Source organism: Dendrobates tinctorius, unplaced genomic scaffold (genome assembly GCF_039654945.1).
Source record: "Dendrobates tinctorius isolate UK_male_01 unplaced genomic scaffold, ASM3965494v1 ptg000102l, whole genome shotgun sequence".
Lineage (NCBI taxonomy): Eukaryota > Metazoa > Chordata > Amphibia > Anura > Dendrobatidae > Dendrobates > Dendrobates tinctorius.
In genome coordinates, this window is record NW_027361770.1 from 4,027,911 (window position 1) to 4,049,047 (window position 21,137).

A 21,137-nucleotide genomic window follows, 5' to 3' on the forward strand; every position below is an offset into this window, starting at 1 on the left:
TATTATTCACATATGCATATTGCTAGAAATAGCTATCTGTCAAGAACGTATATACTGTACATTCAGTGTTTTCTTTTCCCTGTACAGATTTACATCTGTTTATTTTTGTAAATGTGTCATGTGATGCGGGGAGCGCTTCCTGTTGAGAATGCTGACTCGTTGCCGTGGCCACGCGTCCCCCTAGCGCCTCGGACTTAGCCTCCGCCTGGCATTGACGTCCTGCTGGTGGGGGCGTGTCTGTGACGTCAGACGCCGAGTTCCACTGCTTCTGACTCACCATTACCCGACCGGAAGCGCCGCTTTCTCGCTGCTCACAGAGACTTCCGCTCATCAGCACATAAAATCCGGCTTGCTACTCTCTGACATCATGCCCCCCGAAGAAGCAGGTAGCGAAATGCGCGTTGGGGTCCCTCAGCCCACATTACAGAAAGGTTGGTTTTGGCAACAGATTTACTATTACCTTTTGCATATATTTGGATTTTGCCCAGTCTCTTTTGATAACTGGCTCAAGGACAATCTCCACTTTCTTTTATAAGTGGAGATATTTATGGCAGCAGTCATATTTGATGCAAGGCTATGCACTTGTTACATTTTATATGATTGCTGAGAAGGAATTGTGCTTTCTCACATAAGACATACAGCGGTAGACATATATATATTTTTTTGTACCTTTTTCTAAAGTATTTGTGGCCATCGTTCATTTGTAGGTCCATTTCTATTCATTTGTAGGTTTTAGTATCGATCACTTTACTATGCACTATTGCACTTTATATGAATATTGAGAACAAATTATGCCTTTTTAATGAAAAATATATATAATTCTCCTTGTATCCTTCCATATCCTTTTGTGTATTCCACAAGGTTATAATCATTATATGCAATTGTCCACATATTGCAACTTCTACCTCCTTCTATCTGTATGTGGTAACTGGGTGTTGCTGATTCCCTTATATTTTTTACTAGCTGAAGAGCCCGGCGCTGCCCGGGCATAGTAACTAACTGTCGTTAGTTTTAGCATATTATAATTATCCTCCATCCCATAGTCCCATGCCCATATACCCATCATACACATCCACGATCCCATAGGCCCATGCCCATATACCCATCATACATATCCTCCATCCCATAGTCGAGTGCCCATATACCCATCACACATCCTTCTTCTCATAGTCCCATGCCCATATACTCATCATACATATCCGCCATCCCATAGTCCCGTGCCCATATACCCGTCATACATATCCTCAATCCCATAGTCCAGTGCACATATACCCATCACACATCCTCCATCCCATAGTCCCTTGCCCATATACCCATAATACATATCCTCCATCCCATAGTCCAGTGCCCATATACCCATCACACATCCTCCATCCCATAGTCAACCATTATGACATCATAATGAGCGGCGGGGCTTGCAACCTATGATGACAGCAGCATCGCCATGGCAACCATTATGACATCATAATGAGGGGCGGGGCTTGATACACACACATTTTTTCCCCATTATGTAGATAGGGGCAAAATTGTTTGGTGAATTGGAACGCGTGGGGTTAAAATTTCACCTCACAACATAGCCTAGGACGCTCTCAGGGTCCAGACGTGTGACTGTGCCAAATTTTGTGGCTGTAGCTGTGACGGTGCGGATGCCAATCCCGGACATACACACACACACATACATACATACACACACTTGACCTTTATATATTAGATTTTGTGATTGATTCATTATAAATTTGTATTTTATCAATTTTTGGATAAGAATAAAATTAGACATTTTATTCATTTGCTCTTGGTTCCATTTTTTTCTTTTTGGTATTGAAATTTAACAAAGCTGCCAGTGTTACTTGTGTTTTTCCAGACTTTATTGCTGCCACATACAAAAGAATATATTTTTGGGGACAGTTAAAATCTCTTGTATATTTTACTATTATTTTTAATAATAATAATAATAATAATAATAATAATAATAATAATAATAATCTTTTATTTATTTATATATCACAAACATATTCCAGAGCACTTTACAGTTTGCACACATTATCATCACTGTCCCCGATAGGGTTCACAATCTAGATTTCCTATTAGTATGTCTTTGGAATGTGGGAGGAAACCGGAGTACCTGGAGGAAACCCACACAAACATGGGGAGAACATACAGTACATACTCCTTGCAGATGTTGACTTTGGTGGAATTGGTGGAATTTGCAATGCTAACCACTGAGCCACCGTGTTACACCGCTCCGCCATACTCACCGGCCTCCGCTCCCACGCCGCAGTCGCCCTCCACTCCCACGCCGCAGCCTCTCTCGACCCGATGGCCGCGGCGGTCACCTGAAACAGGCCCGTGACCGATGCCTTCCCTGCATGCTGTGCGCATGCGCCATAGGCCGCGGCCGCGCCTCCTTCCTGCTTCTTATGCTCCAGCTGTGCCCTGACCCGGAAGCACCTTTGGACCAATGGCTGACCAGACGGGGCCATATCAGGCCGCTTCCCCCTGAGGGAGGCGCCTGATCATTGTGTTTCCTGACACTCTGGCCTCGCTCCATCGTGCACACCCTGCTCCTGCAGTTCCTGTCTCGGCTGCTCCTCACAGCAGCTTCTCAGTCCTGCTACCCGTGTTCCTGGTTACCTACTCCAGTCCTGCCTTCAGTGTTCCTGTCGTCCTACTCCAGTCCTGCCTTCAGTGTTCCTGTCATCCTACTCCAGTCCTGCCTTCAGTGTTCCTGTCGTCCTACTCCAGTCCTGCCTTCAGTGCTCCTGCCGTCCTACTCCAGTCTCAGTCTTACTCTGGTCTATCCTGAGCCGCCACTCACGGTACCGGCTACCGTGGTACTCGAACCCCTGGGCCTGCTCCTAACGGTCCCTGTATAGGGGTCGGTTCCACCTGGCAGCTCGCTCGGGGTCCCTCGGTGCCACGGTCCAGAGGGTCCACTCTCGGAGTTTCCCGCTCCAGACCACCCGCGCTAACAGTACGATCAGGCCATGGACTCCGCCGGTACTACGGCTGCTACCCAGAAAGAGTTGCTATTCCTACGGGAGAATCAGGGGCGCATTATGTCAGTCATGAAGTCAATGGACACCCGTTTGTCGGCCTTACAGGTGGCCGATCCTGGAAATGCCACTCAGCTGGCCAGTCTCCAACAGGAGCTGGGTCAGCAGCAAGATACTCAAACCCACATTTTGTCCTACATGGCCTCCTTTGATAGTCGCTTGTCGGCCCTCAAGGCTGCCACTGCAGTGCCGACTCCTCCCCCTGCGTCTACTGCTCCTCCGACGCCCCGCCTCGCCAAGCCCGCCTCGTTTCACCGGGGATCCCATGCTCTGTAGGGGGTTCTTAAATCAGTGTAGTCTCCACTTTGAATGGCTGCCGCAGCAATATCCCTCGGACCGGGCCAAAGTGGCCTTCATCATGTCCCATCTGGAGGGAGAGGCCCTGTCTTGGGTAAACCCGCTCTGGGAACGTGACAACCCGGTCGTTTCGAGTCCCCCGGTTTTCCTGGATACGTTTCGTAAGGTTTTCGATGAGCTGGGTCGGTTAGCCTCTCTCACTGAGTCACTCTTTAACTTACACCAGGGCTCTCTCACGGTCGGACAGTACGCTATTCGCTTTCGAACTATTTCCTCCGAGCTCGGCTGGAATAACGCAGCTTTGGTGGGGGCATTCTGGCGCGGTCTTTCTAGTAAAATAAAGGATGAACTCGCAGGTCGAGATACCCCGTCCACCTTAGAGGACCTTATCTCGCTGGCTACCCGCATTGACCTGCGCTTCCTGGAGCGCGCTCGGGAGTCAGCGAGAGACAGGGGCTCCTCCAGGTCAGTTTCTCCTTTCACTCAGTCTGCCAGCTCCCGTTCAGTCGGATCTTCTTCCCTCTCTTCGGGTGAGCCCATGCAGATAGATCATCTCAGGTTGGCCAAGTTACGTCAGAGAGAGACGGGCACAAGGTCTGTGCCTCTATTGCGGTCATTCGTCACACTATATCCGCACCTGTCCTAAGAGACAGGGAAACGACTCCACCTAGGTCAGGTAAGAGAGGTCTTCCTAGGTGATGATGATTCCTCTCAACCCCTTACGATTTCTGTGCTTTTGGTTTCAGGAGGGAGGCGTGGTTCCGAGGTGGCCTACGTGGATTCGGGCTCAGCGGGTAACTTCATTCGGCAGGAAGAGGTAGACAAATACCAAATTCCTGTAGTCACTCTATCTAACCCAATTCAGATTGCCACCGTGGATGGCAAACCACTACAGGTGACCGTCACCTTGGTCACTGAAGAGGTGGAGTTGCAAATCGGAGCCTTACATCGAGAGAAGATAGCCTTTTACGTTTTACCTAAGCTCTCTCACGCCATTCTACTCGGTCTTCCATGGTTAAGGACTCATCAGCCTGTTCTCGACTGGTCTTCTGGGGAGATATTCCACTGGGGGCACCCGTGCCAAGCTCGCTGTCTGACTCCTGTCCACCTGGCGGCCGCTCCACGGTCACCTCCAGACCTCCCGGGTCTTCCTCCAGCTTACACCTCCTACGTTTTTGATAAGAAGGAAGCGGAGGTCCTCCCTCCACACCGGCCGTTTGACTGCCCAATTGAACTTGTTTCCGGTTCAACTCCCCCAAGGGGCAGAATCTACCCTCTGTCTCCCGCAGAGACTACCGCCATGTCCGAGTACGTCCGAGAGAACCTCGCCAAAGGCTTTATACGGAAATCCTCTTCGCCCGCGGGAGCCGGGTTCTTCTTCGTCAAAAAGAAGGACGGAACTCTACGGCCATGCATTGACTATAGGGGCTTGAATGAGATTACCATCAAGAACAGGTACCCTCTTCCACTCATTCCGGAACTGTTTGACCGTCTCAGAGGGGCTCGGGTCTTTACCAAGCTGGACCTCAGAGGAGCCTACAATCTGGTCCGTATCCGTGGAGGTGACGAGTGGAAGACCGCTTTCTACACTCGAGATGGCCATTACGAGTACCTGGTCATGCCCTTCGGTCTTTGCAATGCTCCTGCAGTCTTTCAAGAGTTCGTCAATGAGATCTTCCGGGATCTCTTGTACTCCTGTGTGGTCGTGTACTTAGACGACATCCTCGTCTTCTCGCCGGACCTCTCGTCCCACAGAAAGAGTGTCCGCCTGGTGCTTCAGCGCCTTCGGGAGAACCGTCTGTATGCGAAGATCGAGAAATGTCTCTTCGAACAGACCTCTCTGCCATTCCTGGGATACATTATCTCCGAGGCTGGTCTAAGGATGGATCCCGAGAAGTTGTCTGCCATCCTCAAATGGCCTTGCCCTGTCAGATTGAAGGCGATACGATTCCTCGGGTTTGCCAACTATTACCAGCAATTTGTCTCCCACTTCTCCGCGATCACAAGACCCATTTCTGTGCTCACCCGTAAAGGGTCTACTTCCAAGGATTGGTCTCCTGAGGCAGAGGAGGCCTTTCTGACCCTAAAACGGGCTTTCTCCACGGCTCCGGTCCTGCACCGCCCTGAGAGCGATCGACCTTTTGTACTCGAGGTGGACGCTTCCTCGACTGGTGCCGGGGCGGTGCTGTCCCAGAGAACCGCCTCCGGTCGCCTGCACCCTTGTGGCTTCTTCTCGAAGGCCTTTTCTCCATCCGAGTTTAACTACTCGATCGGTGACCGGGAACTTTTGGCCATCAAGTTGGCCTTGGAGGAATGGCGCCACCTCCTGGAAGGAGCTGTCCATCCTTTTGTCATCTTCTCGGACCACAAGAATCTGGCCTATCTCCAGTCTGCCCAGAGACTAAACCCTCGCCAGGCCAGATGGTCTTTATTTTTTGCCCGATTTGATTTCGAGCTCCGATTCCGTCCTGGCAACAAGAATTCCAAAGCCGACGCCCTGTCCAGGGTCTTCCAACCACATGAATCCACGGAGGAACCGTCGCATATCATTGATCCCACTAGGATAATCACCGTGGCTCCAGTGAACTGGCTTACTCCTCCACCTGGCAAGACGCTTGTGCCAGAGAATCTCAAGCAAAAGGTTCTTCTATGGGGGCACTCCTCCAAACTGGCTGGCCATGCCGGAACTAAGAAGACCCTTGACCTTATCAAATGTTACTACTGGTGGCCCTCACTTCGCCAAGATGTACTCGACTTTGTGGCTTCTTGTCCATCCTGTGCAAAAAACAAGGTGCCACGGAGATCTCCGTCCGGCTTGTTGCTTCCGTTGCCTGTCCCTACGGTTCCTTGGGAGAACATCGCCATGGATTTCATCACCGACCTACCCTGCTCTGCGGGCTGCACAGTCATTCTGGTGGTGGATCGTTTTTCCAAGATGGCTCACTTCATCCCTCTGCCCGGTCTTCCCTCAGCGCCAGAGCTGGCCAAAATCTTCATTCATCAAGTCTTCAGGCTTCATGGACTACCTCGACGCATTGTGTCTGACCGAGGGGTTCAGTTTACCTCCAAGTTCTGGCGTTCTCTTTGTAAGCTCATGAACGTTTCCCTCGACTTCTCCTCGGCCTACCATCCACAGTCCAACGGACAAGTAGAGCATACCAACCAGACGCTTACGGGATACTTATGTCACTTCTCTAACGCCCACCAGAACGATTGGGTCAACTTACTCCCCTGGGCAGAGTTCGCTTATAACAACCATGCTGGTGAGTCTTCGGCCAAGTCTCCGTTTTTCATTGTTTTTGGCAGACATCCTGGTGTTCCTCTTCCGATAACCCCTGCCTCTGAGGTACCCGCGGCCAATGCCTTGTCCTCGGAATTTTCTAAGATTTGGGCTGAGACCAACACATCACTCAAGAGATCCGCTGATCAGATGAAGAACTATGCAGACAAAAAGAGGTTGGATTCTCCTCCATATCGTGTTGGCGACAAGGTCTGGCTCTCCTCCAAATTCGTCTGATTAAAACTGCCCTCCTACAAGTTGGGTCCACGCTACATCGGTCCGTTTGAAATTCTGGGACGTATTAACGAAGTCGCCTACAAATTGAGGTTGCCTGCTTCGCTCCGGATCCCGAACACCTTTCACGTCTCTCTCCTGAAGCCTGTGGTGCTGAATCATTTCCATTCCTCGCTTGATCTTGGTCCTCAGCCGGTGGGTGCCGACGACGTTTTTGAAGTGCAGGACATCCTCGCTGTGAAAAGGGTTAGAGGTAGGACTTTCTTTCTCATTGATTGGAAGGGCTTTGGTCCTGAGGAGAGATCCTGGGAGCCTCGGGAGAATATTAATGCTCCCCGTATCCTCAAGAGGTTTCTTGTTAACCTCCGGGGGGGGCGGCTTAGGGGAGGGGGTACTGTTACACCGCTCCGCCATACTCACCCGGCCTCCGCTCCCACGCCGCAGTCGCCCTCCGCTCCCACGCCGCAGCCTCTCTCCACCCGACGGCCGCGGCGGTCACCTGAAACAGGCCCGCGACCGATGCCTTCCCTGCATGCTATGTGCATGCGCCATAGGCCGCGGCCACGCCTCCTTCCTGCTTCTTTTGCTCCGGCTGTGCCCTGACCCGGAAGCACCTTTGGACCAATGGCTGACCAGACGGGGCCATATCAGGCCGCTTCCCCCTGAGGGAGGCGCCTGATCGTTGTGTTTCCTGACACTCTGGCCTCGCTCCATCGTGCACACTCTGCTCCTGCAGTTCCTGTCTCGGCTGCTCCTCACAGCAGCTTCTCAGTCCTGCTACCCGTGTTCCTGGTTACCTACTCCAGTCCTGCCTTCAGTGTTCCTGTCGTCCTACTCCAGTCCTGCCTTGTGTTCCGGCCGTCCAACTCCAGTCCTGCCTTCAGTGTTCCTGCCGTCCTACTCCAGTCCTGCCTTCAGTGTTCCTGTCGTCCTACTCCAGTCCTGCCTTCAGTGCTCCTGCCGTCCTACTCCAGTCTCAGTCTTACTCCGGTCCATCCTGAGCCGCCCCTCTCGGTACCGGCTACCGTGGTACTCGAACCCCTGGGCCTGCTCCTAACGGTCCCTGTATAGGGGTCGGTTCCACCTGGCAGCTCGCCCGGGGTCCCTCGGTGCCACAGTCCAGAGGGTCCACTCTCGGAGTTTCCCTCTCCAGACCACCCGCGCTAACACACCGTGCTGCCCGCTTATATCGCTTTTATGTGCCATTTGTGTAGTGTGAGGTATAGGTATTCATTTGACAGTAGGTATAGCGTATAACAGGCATCTAGTCACGGATTATTGCATTATAAACTCTAAGCCTTACTGCTGTTTTTTATGGTGATCTGTACTCAGAAATTCTTCAAATCTGGCAGTGTTACTTGCGTTACTTCAGAGTTTGTTGATGCCATGTACAAGAAAAAAACTTTTCAGGGACGATTCAAATGCCTTCTATATTCTACAATAATACCGTCTCATCTGCAATTCATCTACGGTGAGGTGTGGCAGTAGGAATAATTTAAGACAGACATCTAGTCAGGGACTATTGCCTTATAAATTCTAAGCCTTGCTGCTATTTTTTTCTATGCACTTATTGACCGATTCATGTTTTTTACAGTGTTCTATACTCAGAAATTCACAAAAGAAGGCAAAATTAAATGCTTTAATGTGTCCATTCAAAGTATCTCAATAGCATCTGCATGTAAGAGGTAGTGTTGAGAGACTTTAAACTATGGGAGCTGGAATTACCACTTCTGAACTCTCCAGCGCTTTGTTTCCATTTATTTATGGGTGCTTCTTTAAATATGTTTGGGGGTCATTGTCCTGCTGGAAGACCAATGACCAAGGATACAAACCCAGTTTTCAGAACCCAGGCACTGCATTGCAACCCAAAATCCTTTGGGAATCTTCATATTTCATGATGCCTTGTCAAGGCACACAGGGCAAGAGGCAGCAAAACAACCCCAAAATGTCTTTTAACCTCCACTATATTTGACTGTAACTACTGTGCTATTTTATTTGTAGGTTTCATTCCATTTATAGTAAGCAGTAGAATTATGTGCTTTACCAAAAAAACTCTATCTTGGTTCCATCTGTCCACAAGACACCTCCTGGCCCTCTATCAATAAAAAGGGAAGCCTGATGACCCTCTATAAATAGTCATGGCCGGCTGACGGCTCTGAAAAAGAAAAATCTGATTTTCAATTTGTCTGATCATGTCTCACACGCCATATGACCAGATAATGTATTAAACAGGGACAGACCTACTGCCCATGCAGCCGGTTCATTGAACGGGGCCCCAGGGGAGAGGGGCCCCTCCAGCCTCCTGCACCAACATGGCTAACTATTCAATTCAAATTAGCCATGTGGAGCGCTGCAAGGAGGAGAGCAGAGGAGAGGAGAGCAGTGCTGCAGGAGGTGGCAGAGTGAGGGCTGAGGTCAGTAGCGTAGTTACGGGGGGCAGAGGGGGCAGCTACGGGCTCCTGAGAAGGTGATGGGGGGTCCCGATGCCAGCAGTGGGCCCCCCACCTCACAGCCAGCAATGTCGTCCTGGGCTATTCTTTGCGCACAGGACCTGTGATGAGGTCACAGGAGGGGCGGAGTCAGGGGGTCACATGATCAGGGGCTTCAGTGGCTGCAGGGCTCTGCTGTGCTGGTTGTCATGGTGCACTGCTGGATGAGGTAAAGTTTATGTGTGGGGTCAGGAGGGGTTTGCAGGGTGGATGTAGCAGAGCTGTGTGTGTATGAGGTGTACAGAGCGGAGCCGTGTGTGTAGAAGGTGTACGAAGCAGAGATATGCATGTATGAGGTGTGCAGAGGAGCGGAGCTGCGTGTGTATGGGATGAGCGGAGCCGTTTGTGTACAAGGTGTACAGAGCGGAGCCGTGTGTGTACAGGGTGTACGGAGCGGAGCCGTGTGTGTGTACGGGGCGGAGCTGTGTGTGCAAGGTGTATGGGGTGGAGCCGTGTGTGCAAGGTGTACGGAGCGGAGCCGTATGTGTATGAGGTGTACAGAGCGGAGCCGTATGTGTACGAGGTGTACAGAGCGGAGCTGCATGTGTACAGGGTGTGAGGCTGCGAGTGTACAAGGTGTACAGAGCGGAGTCAGGTGTGTACAAGGTGTACAGAGCAGAGCTGCGTGTGCACAAGGTGCACGGAGCGGGGTATCAGGTGTAGTAATAGGGACACATACGGCAGCAGTGGTTCAGTATTTGGGTATCAGGTGCAGTAATAGGGGCACATACGGCAGCAGCGGCTCAGTACTGGGGTATCAGGTGTAGTAATAGGGACACAAACGGCAGCAGCGGCTCAGTATTGTGGAATCAGGTGCAGTAATAGGGACACATACGGCAGCAGCGGCTCAGTATTGGGGTATCAGGTGCAGTAATAGGGACAGATACGGCAGCAGTGGCTCAGTATTGCGGTATCAGGTGCAGTAATAGTATGAGCTTCAATGGCTAGCACATGATAGGTACGGGGGTATGGTGCTAGTGAAGGAGGCTCATGAGTCCCACATAAATGTCTATTAGAATCACTGCACACATACACTTAAGGAGTATTTGCTTATTAGTGAAATTTATTGAAAGCAAGTGCTCTTATAGTGATTGCGACAGAATGACGTTTCGGTCATTCAAGACCTTGATCACATAAGTCGCTGAAAAAAAACGGAGATATATACAATCAGGTGTTGTTGTTACATATATTACATATTTACATTGTATTTACAACATAATATATATGTCTAGTATATCCATGTCTGACATCTGGTAATGCTCATAGGAGGAATGCCAAGACTATGGTAAATGTGAAAGTATTAACATATAAGTACTGAGAGAGAGATCGGAGGGAACAGATAATTGCATCATTATACAAAGTCAATAGACATGTGTGGAAAAAATATTGAAGCATAAAATAACAAGAGGGCATGCATACCCTTGAACAATGTAGTGGTTCATGAAGGATGTGGTCCTTATGATCAAAAATAGGGACAGCGAATATGCCTGCATAGAGGGATTTGTATGTTTAAATTAGAATGAATGGTTACTTATAATGCCTGGTGATAAAAAATTTTTGCTAAATATAAGTGACTAATAGCATGGTTGTATTTAAAACCCTGTGGTGTCATAGAACCGTCTAGAGAAATCTAGTATCATCCCCATTGGTGAAAATGGTATAGTGATAAGGTTATAAGTATTTACCCGTAGTAGTTCTGAACTAAGGGCTGTCCTGAATTAGGTAATGGTCACTTATGCCTTTAGGTTAGCCAGGGTCAGAGCGGTCGCTCTATGTGGCTGTGGAGGTAAGTTGCATAAACATTAGCCTGTGTAAATAGGTGTAAAAAAAAATGTACTTAACTTAATTGACTGGGTCATCATGGTTCACTCACGGTGGTGGCGAGACGGTGGAGTGTGGTTAACACTCAGTTGTAGCAAGGAGGAGTGACTAGGAGCGATGTTCATAGCTCCTTTTAAACATGTTTTGTCCATGTGACAGGAAATGACAATTGCTGGTCTCAGGACAGGATGTGACATCACCGCACATGCTCAGATGAAGTGTGAGGCTCATGGTGGAGGCCATGTTTTTGGTTGAAAAAGTCATGTGATCGCAACGGGTCACATGACTGTGTGATGATAAACTTATTTTATCATAGTAAATAGTAGAGTTGAGCGACTTTTGGTTTTTTAGGGTCGCGAAACACGAAACCCAATGTAAGTCAATGGGGAATAAAAGTCGGCAGTGAGAGGAGGACAGGAAACACACCTACAGTGCCCATTTGAATGCCAAAAGCATCAATTCTTCTTTCTTAAGCTTGTCAACCTTAATTAACTTCATATTACAAGTTACGTACTGAAAAATGGGGGTTATTTGGCTACAAACTGTGGGGGGGAGGGCTGGCTCCAGGTTTTCATGTGCCCTGGGCGAAAGAGCGCCCCTTTAACACATACCACAACTCATTATGCTCCGATACGGCAGAGAAATAGCGGTATAGTACAATGAAAAATACCTCACTTTTTACATCTCATGACGAGGCCCATCTATTTCTCCATACAGAATCATTGGTCCCATATAATGTTTGAAACAGTATATGATGAGCTCCACATAATGCTACAGTATATGTTGGTCCCCATGGATGAAGCTCCACTGTCTTATGGGCCCAAATAATGCTCCAAACATAATGGGCCCCATTTCTAATGCTCTAGTGTATAATGGGCCCTGTAAATGCTGCTCCAGTGTCTGATGTCCACCTTTGGAATGTTCCAGTGTATGGTGGGCCCCATCTATCATTCTCCAGAGTATAGTGCTCCCCAAAAATTGCTGTCCCAACATTGAAAACAATCAAATAAGTCTCATCGCTAGGGAATCCCTGTACTTGTCTGGACAGGTGCTGTAGCTTGCGTAACAGCTCGCCAGCCGTAATCACGCCCAGTATGGATTGCACGTGATTGCACAAAGGTTAGAAAGGGTACCGTATCCCTGGATAACATGTATGGATAGCGTACACATTCAAAATATATGTCTCAGGAGGCAGGCTCAGACGGTGTCAGGCCCAGTATGGATTGCACGTCATTGCACAAAGGTTAGAAAGGGTACCGTATCCCCGGATAACATGTATGGATAGCGTACACATTCAAAATATATGTCTCAGGAGGCAGGCTCAGACGGTGTCAGGCACAGTATGGATTGCACATGATTGCACAAAGGTTAGAAAGGGTACCGTATCCCCGGATAACATGTATGGATAGCGTACACATTCAAAATATATGTCTATACAGCATGAGGCAGGCTCAGACGGTGTTAGGCCCAGTATGGATTGCACGTCATTGCACAAAGGTTAGAAAGGGTACCGTATCCCCGGATAACATGTATGGATAGCGTACACATTCAAAATATATGTCTATACAGCATGAGGCAGGCTCAGATGGTGTTAGGCCCAGTATGGATTGCACGTCATTGCACAAAGGTTAGAAAGGGTACCGTATCCCCGGATAACATGTATGGATAGCGTACACATTCAAAATATATGTCTCAGGAGGCAGGCTCAGACGGTGTCAGGCACAGTATGGATTGCACATGATTGCACAAAGGTTAGAAAGGGTACCATATCCCCGGATAACATGTATGGATAGCGTACACATTCAAAATATATGTCTATACAGCATGAGGCAGGCTCAGACGGTGTTAGGCCCAGTATGGATTGCATGTCATTGCACAAAGGTTAGAAAGGGTACCGTATCCCCGGATAACATGTATGGATAGCGTACACATTCAAAATATATGTCTCAGGAGGCAGGCTCAGACGGTGTCAGGCACAGTATGGATTTGACGGCCCAGATTACACAGAGGAGGAGCAGGGAGAGGTAAAGATTGCAAATGCTGGGGCCCTGCCCAAGCAAGGGGGGCCCATAGTTGACAACTGCTGTCTCCTGTCACTTTCCATCGATGCAGTATTACCAGTTGTGTGAGCGGTATTTGAAAAATCAGTCCACAACATTGTCATGAAACCCCTGTCTCCAACGCCACTTCTGCTGTGTGCACCACGAACACCTCTGCCAAGCTGCCCCCGGCCCGTACGGCTCGTGTGAGAACCATCACCGCTGCTGTGTGCTGGGAATGCCTCAAGCAACCGATTTACCAGAGTTGCTTGTTTATTAGCCAATATTAGGTCAAGGTTCTCCTGTGGCATGATGTTTTGTAATTTGCCTTTATAGCGTGGATCCAGGATGCTGGCCAACCAGTAGTCGTCATCGTTCATCATTTTGGCAATGCGGGGGTCCCTTTTTAGGATCCGCAAGGCATAATCTGACATGTGGGCCAATGTTTCCGGTGTCAATGATGCACTGCGAGTGCTGGGTGGAGGAGCACTTTCTGGCAAATCCACATCCCTCCAGTCACGCACAAACCCTGTACCAGACCTTGCCACGCCAACATTTTCACTTGCCCCACAATATGCATCCTCCTCCCCTAAGTAATCATCCCCATCATCCTCCTCCTCCTCCTTTTCTTCCTCCACTTCGTCCAGGAGAGGTCCCTGAGCAGACAATGGCTGAATGTCATCAAGGATTCCCTCCTCCTCTTCCTCCTCATCAACATTGGCTGCAGACGCCTGCTCCTTAAGGTGCATCAAAGTTTGCATGAGCAGACGCATAAGTGGGATGCTCATGCTTAGGATGGCGTCGTCTGCGCTTACCAGCCGTGTGCATTCCTCAAAACACTGAAGGACTTTACAAATGTCTTTCAGCTTCGACCACTGCACGCCTGTCAACTCCATGTCTGCTCTCAAAGTGCCTGGCCGTGTATCCTCCCACAAATGCATTATGGCCTGCCTCTGCTCGCACAGCCGCTCCACCATGTGCAGGGTGGAGTTCCACCTTGTTGCAATGTCGATAATGAGGCGGTGGTTGGGAAGGTGGAGCAATCGCTGCAGCTTCTGCATACGAACGGAGTGTACAGGCGACCGGCGGATGTGCGCGCACAGTCTTCGCACCTTCTGGAGCAGGGCTGTTAACTCCGGATAATTTTTGAGGAAGCACTGCACCACCAGGTTCAAGGTGTGAGCCAAGCAAGGTATGTGGCTGAGTTTTGAAAGGGCTATGGCTGCCACAAAATTACGGCCGTTATCACTAACTACCTTGCCTGCCTCAAGATGTACACTGCCCAGCCATGACTCAGTTTGTCGCTTCAAGTACTCGGCCAGCACCTCGGCGGTGTGTCTGTCGCCCAAACACATCATCTGCAACACAGCCTGCTGACGCTTTCCACTAGCTGCTCGATAGGGGGACACCTCGTGTGCAACAGTGGCAGCTACAGATGGAGTGCTCGTACGACTGCGCTCTGTGGATGAGCTTTCGCTTCTGGAGGAGGAGGAGGAGGAGGAGGGTCGAACGCCTACAGCCAACTGTTTCCTATACCGTGGGCTAGGCAGCACTGTCCCACCACCGCTGTCCCCTGTGGACCCTGCATCCACCACATTAACCCTGTGCGCAGTGATGGACATGTAACGGCCCTGGCCATGCCGACTGGACCATGCATCAGTTGTGAGGTGCACCTTTCCGCTCACTGACTGCTTGAGTGCATGGACAATGCGGTCTTTCACATGATGGTGGAGGGCTGGGATGGCTTTGCGAGAGAAGAAGTGGCGACTGGGTAGGTCATAGCGTGGTACTGCATAGGCCATGAGTTCGCGGAAAGCTGTGCTTTCCACCAACCGAAAGGGCATCATCTCAAACGAGATTAGTTTGGCAATGTGGGCGTTCAAACCCAGTGTACGCGGATGAGAGACTGAGTACTTTCTTGACCTACTCATAGTGTCTGGGAGGGTGAGCTGGACTTGAGAGCTGCATATGGTGGAAGTAGCGGTGGACAGGGCGGACTGAGAGAGGGTTGATGATGGTGATGGAGTTGGTGTTCTTTCTGATGGCCTAGAATCAGTCTTTCGTTGATATAACAGTGGGTTTCCCTGACTGCTGTGGCCTTGCAACGACACTTCAACATTTGCTGCTGTGCAAACCGGTGGGCTTACAGTGGGGGAAACAATGTAGCGTTGCTGACTACCTTCGTAGTGATCAGTTGCACATGTGGCACTTGAGGTTTGGTGTTGTGTCCACGCTTGCAAGTGCTTGCTGGTTAAATGTCTAAGCATGCAACTGGTATTCAAATTTTTCAGATTTTTCCCTCGGCTAAAGGTCTTTGCGCACTTCTTACAGATAACCTTGGCCTGATCATGAGGATTTTGTTCAAAAAAGTGCCACACTGCACTCTTCCTACTTTGGCAGACATTTTGCGGCCTAGCACGCTGTGATCTTTTGACCCTCTGGACAAGCTGTCCAGCAACTCTTTTGATGTTTGGAACCTGTCTTTGGAGTGCTCCGGGCCTGCCAGATAACAGCTGTTGCGATGTCGATGTCTGCTGTGGATGCTCCTCATCTGAGCTATTGGAAGCAGCACCCTCTTCCCCCAATGGATGCCAATCTGGGTCAACAACTGGGTCATCCATCACCTCCTCTTCTATGTCATGTGCACCTTCCTCTGTGTCACCGTGTATGGTGGTATAGTGTGCGGGAAGGGGCACCTGAGTCTCATCAGGGTCAGAATCTGTCTCTGTACACTGCGAGGACAATGTAGTGCTCTGAGTGAATGTACCAGCAGAATCATCCATCAGCGGCTGTGCATCAGTGCACTCCATGTCAGATTCATCTTGGCCTGGGTAATTCACCATTTGACTTGATAATCCAGGCATGGTATGTGAAAACAGCTCCATGGAGTAATCAGTAGGATGGCCTGCGTCATCCTTCAATCTTGGTTGGGGTGAAGGACACAAGGAAAGGTGTGGTTCATGAACATGAGCCTCCAATGACGACTCAGTGCTTTTACTTTTTACAACTGAAGAAGAGGGGGCGATAGAGCTGGAGGCTGAGTCAGCAATGTAAGACAAAACTTTTTCCTGATGCTCTGGCTTTAAAAGCGGTTTGCCAACTCCTAGAAAACTAAGCGTTCGAGGCCTTATGTAGCCAGACGATGACGCAGGGTCAGCACCTCCTGCATTCGGTCCTATTTTGCTCTTGCCACTACCATCAGATCCACCACCAACACCATCATTACCAGCTGCCAACCCCCGCCCAATTCCACGGCCTCTTCCACCAGCCTTCCTCATTTTTGGTAGAAATGTAGACAAAATCCAACAAACTATATAGTAATGTAAAACAAGGTACAAGGTGTCTATAGGACAGGGGAGATTTAGAATTTCTGCACACACTTGTGGACAGTGGACACTTTTGGATTGTGTGAGGCCCACTGATATCTGAGCGCTATGTGACACGCTCGATGGCACAGCTGCCTGTGACCAAAGTGACGAGAGGATAATGGAGATTTTGAATCTCTGCGTACACTTTTGGACACTGGACACTTGTAGATTGTGTGAGGCCCACTGATATCTGAGCGCTATGTGACACGCTCGATGGCACAGCTGCCTGTGATCAAAGTGACGAGAGGATAATGGAGATTTTGAATCTCTGCGTACACTTTTGGACACTGGACACTTGTAGATTGTGTGAGGCCTACTGATATCTGAGCGCTATGTGACACGCTCGATGGCACAGCTGCCTGTGACCAAAGTGACGAGAGGATAATGGAGATTTTGAATCTCTGCGTACACTTTTTGACACTGGACACTTGTAGATTGTGTGAGGCCTACTGATATCTGAGCGCTATGTGACACGCTCGATGGCACAGCTGCCTGTGACCAAAGTGACGAGAGGATAATGGAGATTTTGAATCTCTGCGTACACTTTTGGACACTGGACACTTGTAGATTGTGTGAGGCCTACTGATATCTGAGCGCTATGTGACACGCTCGATGGCACAGCTGCCTGTGACCAAAGTGACGAGAGGATAATGGAGATTTTGAATCTCTGCATACACTTTTGGACACTGGACACTTGTAGATTGTGTAAGGCCCACTGATATCTGAGCGCTATGTGACACGCTCGATGGCACAGCTAGCTGTGACCAAAGTGACGAGAGGATAATGGAGATTTTGAATCTCTGCGTACACTTTTGGACACTGGACACTTGTAGAGTGTGTGAGGCCTACTGATATCTGAGCGCTATGTGACACGCTCGATGGCACAGCTGCCTGTGACCAAAGTGACGAGAGGATAATGGAGATTTTGAATCTCTGCGTACACTTTTGGACACTGGACACTTGTAGATTGTGTGAGGCCTACTGATATCTGAGCGCTATGTGACACGCTCGATGGCACAGCTGCCTGTGACCAAAGTGACGAGAGGATAATGGAGATTTTGAATCTCTGCGTACACTTTTGGACACTGGACACTTGTAGATTGTGTGAGGCCCACTGATATCTGAGCGCTATGTGACACGCTCGATGGCACAGCTGCCTGTGACCAAAGTGACGAGAGGATAATGGAGATTTTGAATCTCTGCGTACACTTTTGGACACTGGACACTTGTAGATTGTGTGAGGCCTACTGATATCTGAGCGCTATGTGACACGCTCGATGGCACAGCTGCCTGTGACCAAAGTGACGAGAGGATAATGGAGATTTTGAATCTCTGTGTACACTTTTGGACACTGGACACTTGTAGATTGTGTGAGGCCTACTGATATCTGAGCGCTATGTGACACGCTCGATGGCACAGCTGCCTGTGACCAAAGTGACGAGAGGATAATGGAGATTTTTAATCTCTGCGTACACTTTTGGACACTGGACACTTGTAGATTGTGTGAGGCCTACTGATATCTGATCGCTATGTGACACGCTCGATGGCACAGCTGCCTGTGACCAAAGTGACGAGAGGATAATGGAGATTTTGAATCTCTGTGTACACTTTTGGACACTGGACACTTGTAGATTGTATGAGGCCTACTGATATCTGAGCGCTATGTGACACGCTCGATGGCACAGCTGCCTGTGACCAAAGTGACGAGAGGATAATGGAGATTTTGAATCTCTGCGTACACTTTTGGACACTGGACACTTGTAGATTGTGTGAGGCCTACTGATATCTGAGCGCTATGTGACACGCTCGATGGCACAGCTGCCTGTGACCAAAGTGACGAGAGGATAATGGAGAGTCCTTCATTTCCCGACACAATGGGGCGGCCAGGAGGATCCTCAATATTCTTATGTATTTTGGGAATTAAATACAAGGTAGGCAGTTTTGGTTTTAAAGATTGTACAAACTCCAACAAAGATTTAGGAATAATGCCCCGCTCATACGCCTCCAACAGAACATCATTAAGTTCTTTATGATATATGGGAAGAGGACTATGAGTCAGTTTTTTATAGCACTTAGTGTCTGATAACAATTCATGAGCCTGTTTTTCATAAAGATCACGTGGCCATAGAACTAAATTGCCACCTTTATCGGCGCTTTTAAAAATTACATCTTTCCAATCTTGCATTTCCAAAATTACCTCTCTTTCTCTCTTAGTGGCTGGGCTAATATGATAATCCTTTTTTAGTTCCTCTATATCATGAGTCACCAGCTTTACAAAAATCTCTACAGCCGAACAAGTATCGAGATTAGGAAATTTTTTTGATTTGTTGAATAAAGAAACGGGAAAAGAACTCACCGTTTCCACAGAATTGCTCTCCTTCGCTAGGGATTCTAAAATTTCAAGGGCAGCTTTCTCTTCCTCAGAGTTAAGTGATAATCCCATGGTGTTTTTCTCGTGGTATCTCTTTAATATCAATTTTCTCGCAAATAAATGAACATATTTTATGGCCGTGAAGGAATCTAATTGTTGAGATGGAGAAAAGGATAAACCTTTTTCTAACAATTCAATCTGTTCATTAGATAAATTATGCGAAGATAAATTAATTACCTTTGGTTTGTCATTTCTCCTGGTACCCGAATTAAATTGATGTCTTACAGTTCCTCTACCTCTACCACCAAATCTTGTTTTAATACGTCTGGGAGTATAATAATCCCTTTCATGAATTGAAGTGGTATTGCTGGATAAAGATGAAACTGAAGACACAGAAGGGCTTCTTATTTTATGATTTTCTGCTGTAATCTTGTTTTGCCAGCGAAAAACTTTCTTTTGATCATAGTCCAATAAATCACGCTGATATTTTTTCATTTTGTTTTTACTTATCTGCTGCTCCCATTTTTCCATATCCTGATTAAGATCCAGGTAAAATTTATCCAAAGTTTCTTTTGAAAATTTGGCTCTCAGATCTCCTTGTAATTTATTTAATTCAACATCAAGTTCTTCTAAAATAGAAGTGTTTTTAATGTTGATAATCTCCATAAATGAAAAAGAGCATGCTGAGGAAACACCTTCCCATTTAGAAATCAATTCAGTATCATCCAGATCAAATGTAGGATACAACTGTATCCGTAAACCACGTGGGATAATTTTCTGTTTGATGTAATTATCTAAAGAGGTCTTAGTCCACCAAATCCTAGTTTTCTTATTTACCAGATTTTTATATTTCAACATTAGTCCTTTATCATCATTTTGAGTATTATTAAAATTAGCAGTTGAACTCTAAATCAGCATCGCACCTGATGTATGACGGTGCTTATTGGATAGTGATTCCATATATACTAAATCCAAGGCTTCACTAAATCATGCCTCCTGAAGAAGCTGTGGCGTAACGCGCGTAGAGGCTGTAGGCAGCGGCAGTGCTTTTTGTTATTGGATGTAAGTTTATCCCAGCACCTTTAAATCATTTGATACTCGCTGTACAGATGTTTATGTAATACCACTTCATTATGCTATGAGAGATATTCATGACATTGATGTCCTTATTTCTGCTGTGTAACAGAGGGTTAGCTCCTATCCAGATATTAATGACAGTGAGCTTAGTTCTGTTAATGGATGCAGGATTAACTCTTACTTATAGATTCACATGAGTGGGTTAATGCCTGCTATTTTGTGCACTATTTAGTTTAGCTAATGAGATTAATGTAGTGGAAATCTCTCACTGCACTTATATAAAGCCGGTTCACTTGTGTTTGTATAATAGTGAGTTATTTTCTGCTATTATATTAATAGGTTAATTCCTACTAATCCCGGCTAGTATGTGCACTGTGCTGATTATGACAATTTGATTATTTTCTCAATAAGATGTTATGTTACTGTGAGAACTGCTTATGACATCTATATCTATACATATACTGTTTAATAGCGGGTCAGCTCTTACTCCGACATTTTCAACAGCGAGCTTATCTCTGTTATTAGGTGCTGGGCTTACTCTTGCTCATATATCAATGATAGTGGGTTAATCCCTGCCACTATGAGCATTATTTAAATTGTGCTAATGTGATTAACGCAGTGGAATACTTTTACCGCATTCATGTTGTTACATTTACAAAGCGGTTTCACTCTTGCTCTCTTGATAACTGGCTATGTTTCTGCTTTTATATTAATGGGTTAACCCTTGCCAAATCCTTTCATTACGTGCACTTTGCTAAAATACGTTAATTTGATTAATGAGTAAGATACATCCTTATGCACTTTTTGCGATAGATTTCCCCTACTTGTTTAAGTGTTGTGGAATAAACCTATTCTCGGTTACTATAAAATATACAACAAGGGGATTTTTTATTAGTGAATTGAGATTTCTATTTAAGTACAATTCTGTGTTATTTATGCCTGTCTATGCCTACATTAGCAATGATACTCTGTTTTTAATTTTTTGTTTAATAAGATTTTTCATGTTTTGCTAAAACTCTTTTGATCCCTTATTCTTGCATAATTGTCTTGATAAAGGGAAATTTTGGTGATATATATTGTGTTTGAGTTGTGCTACTAATTTGGTTCC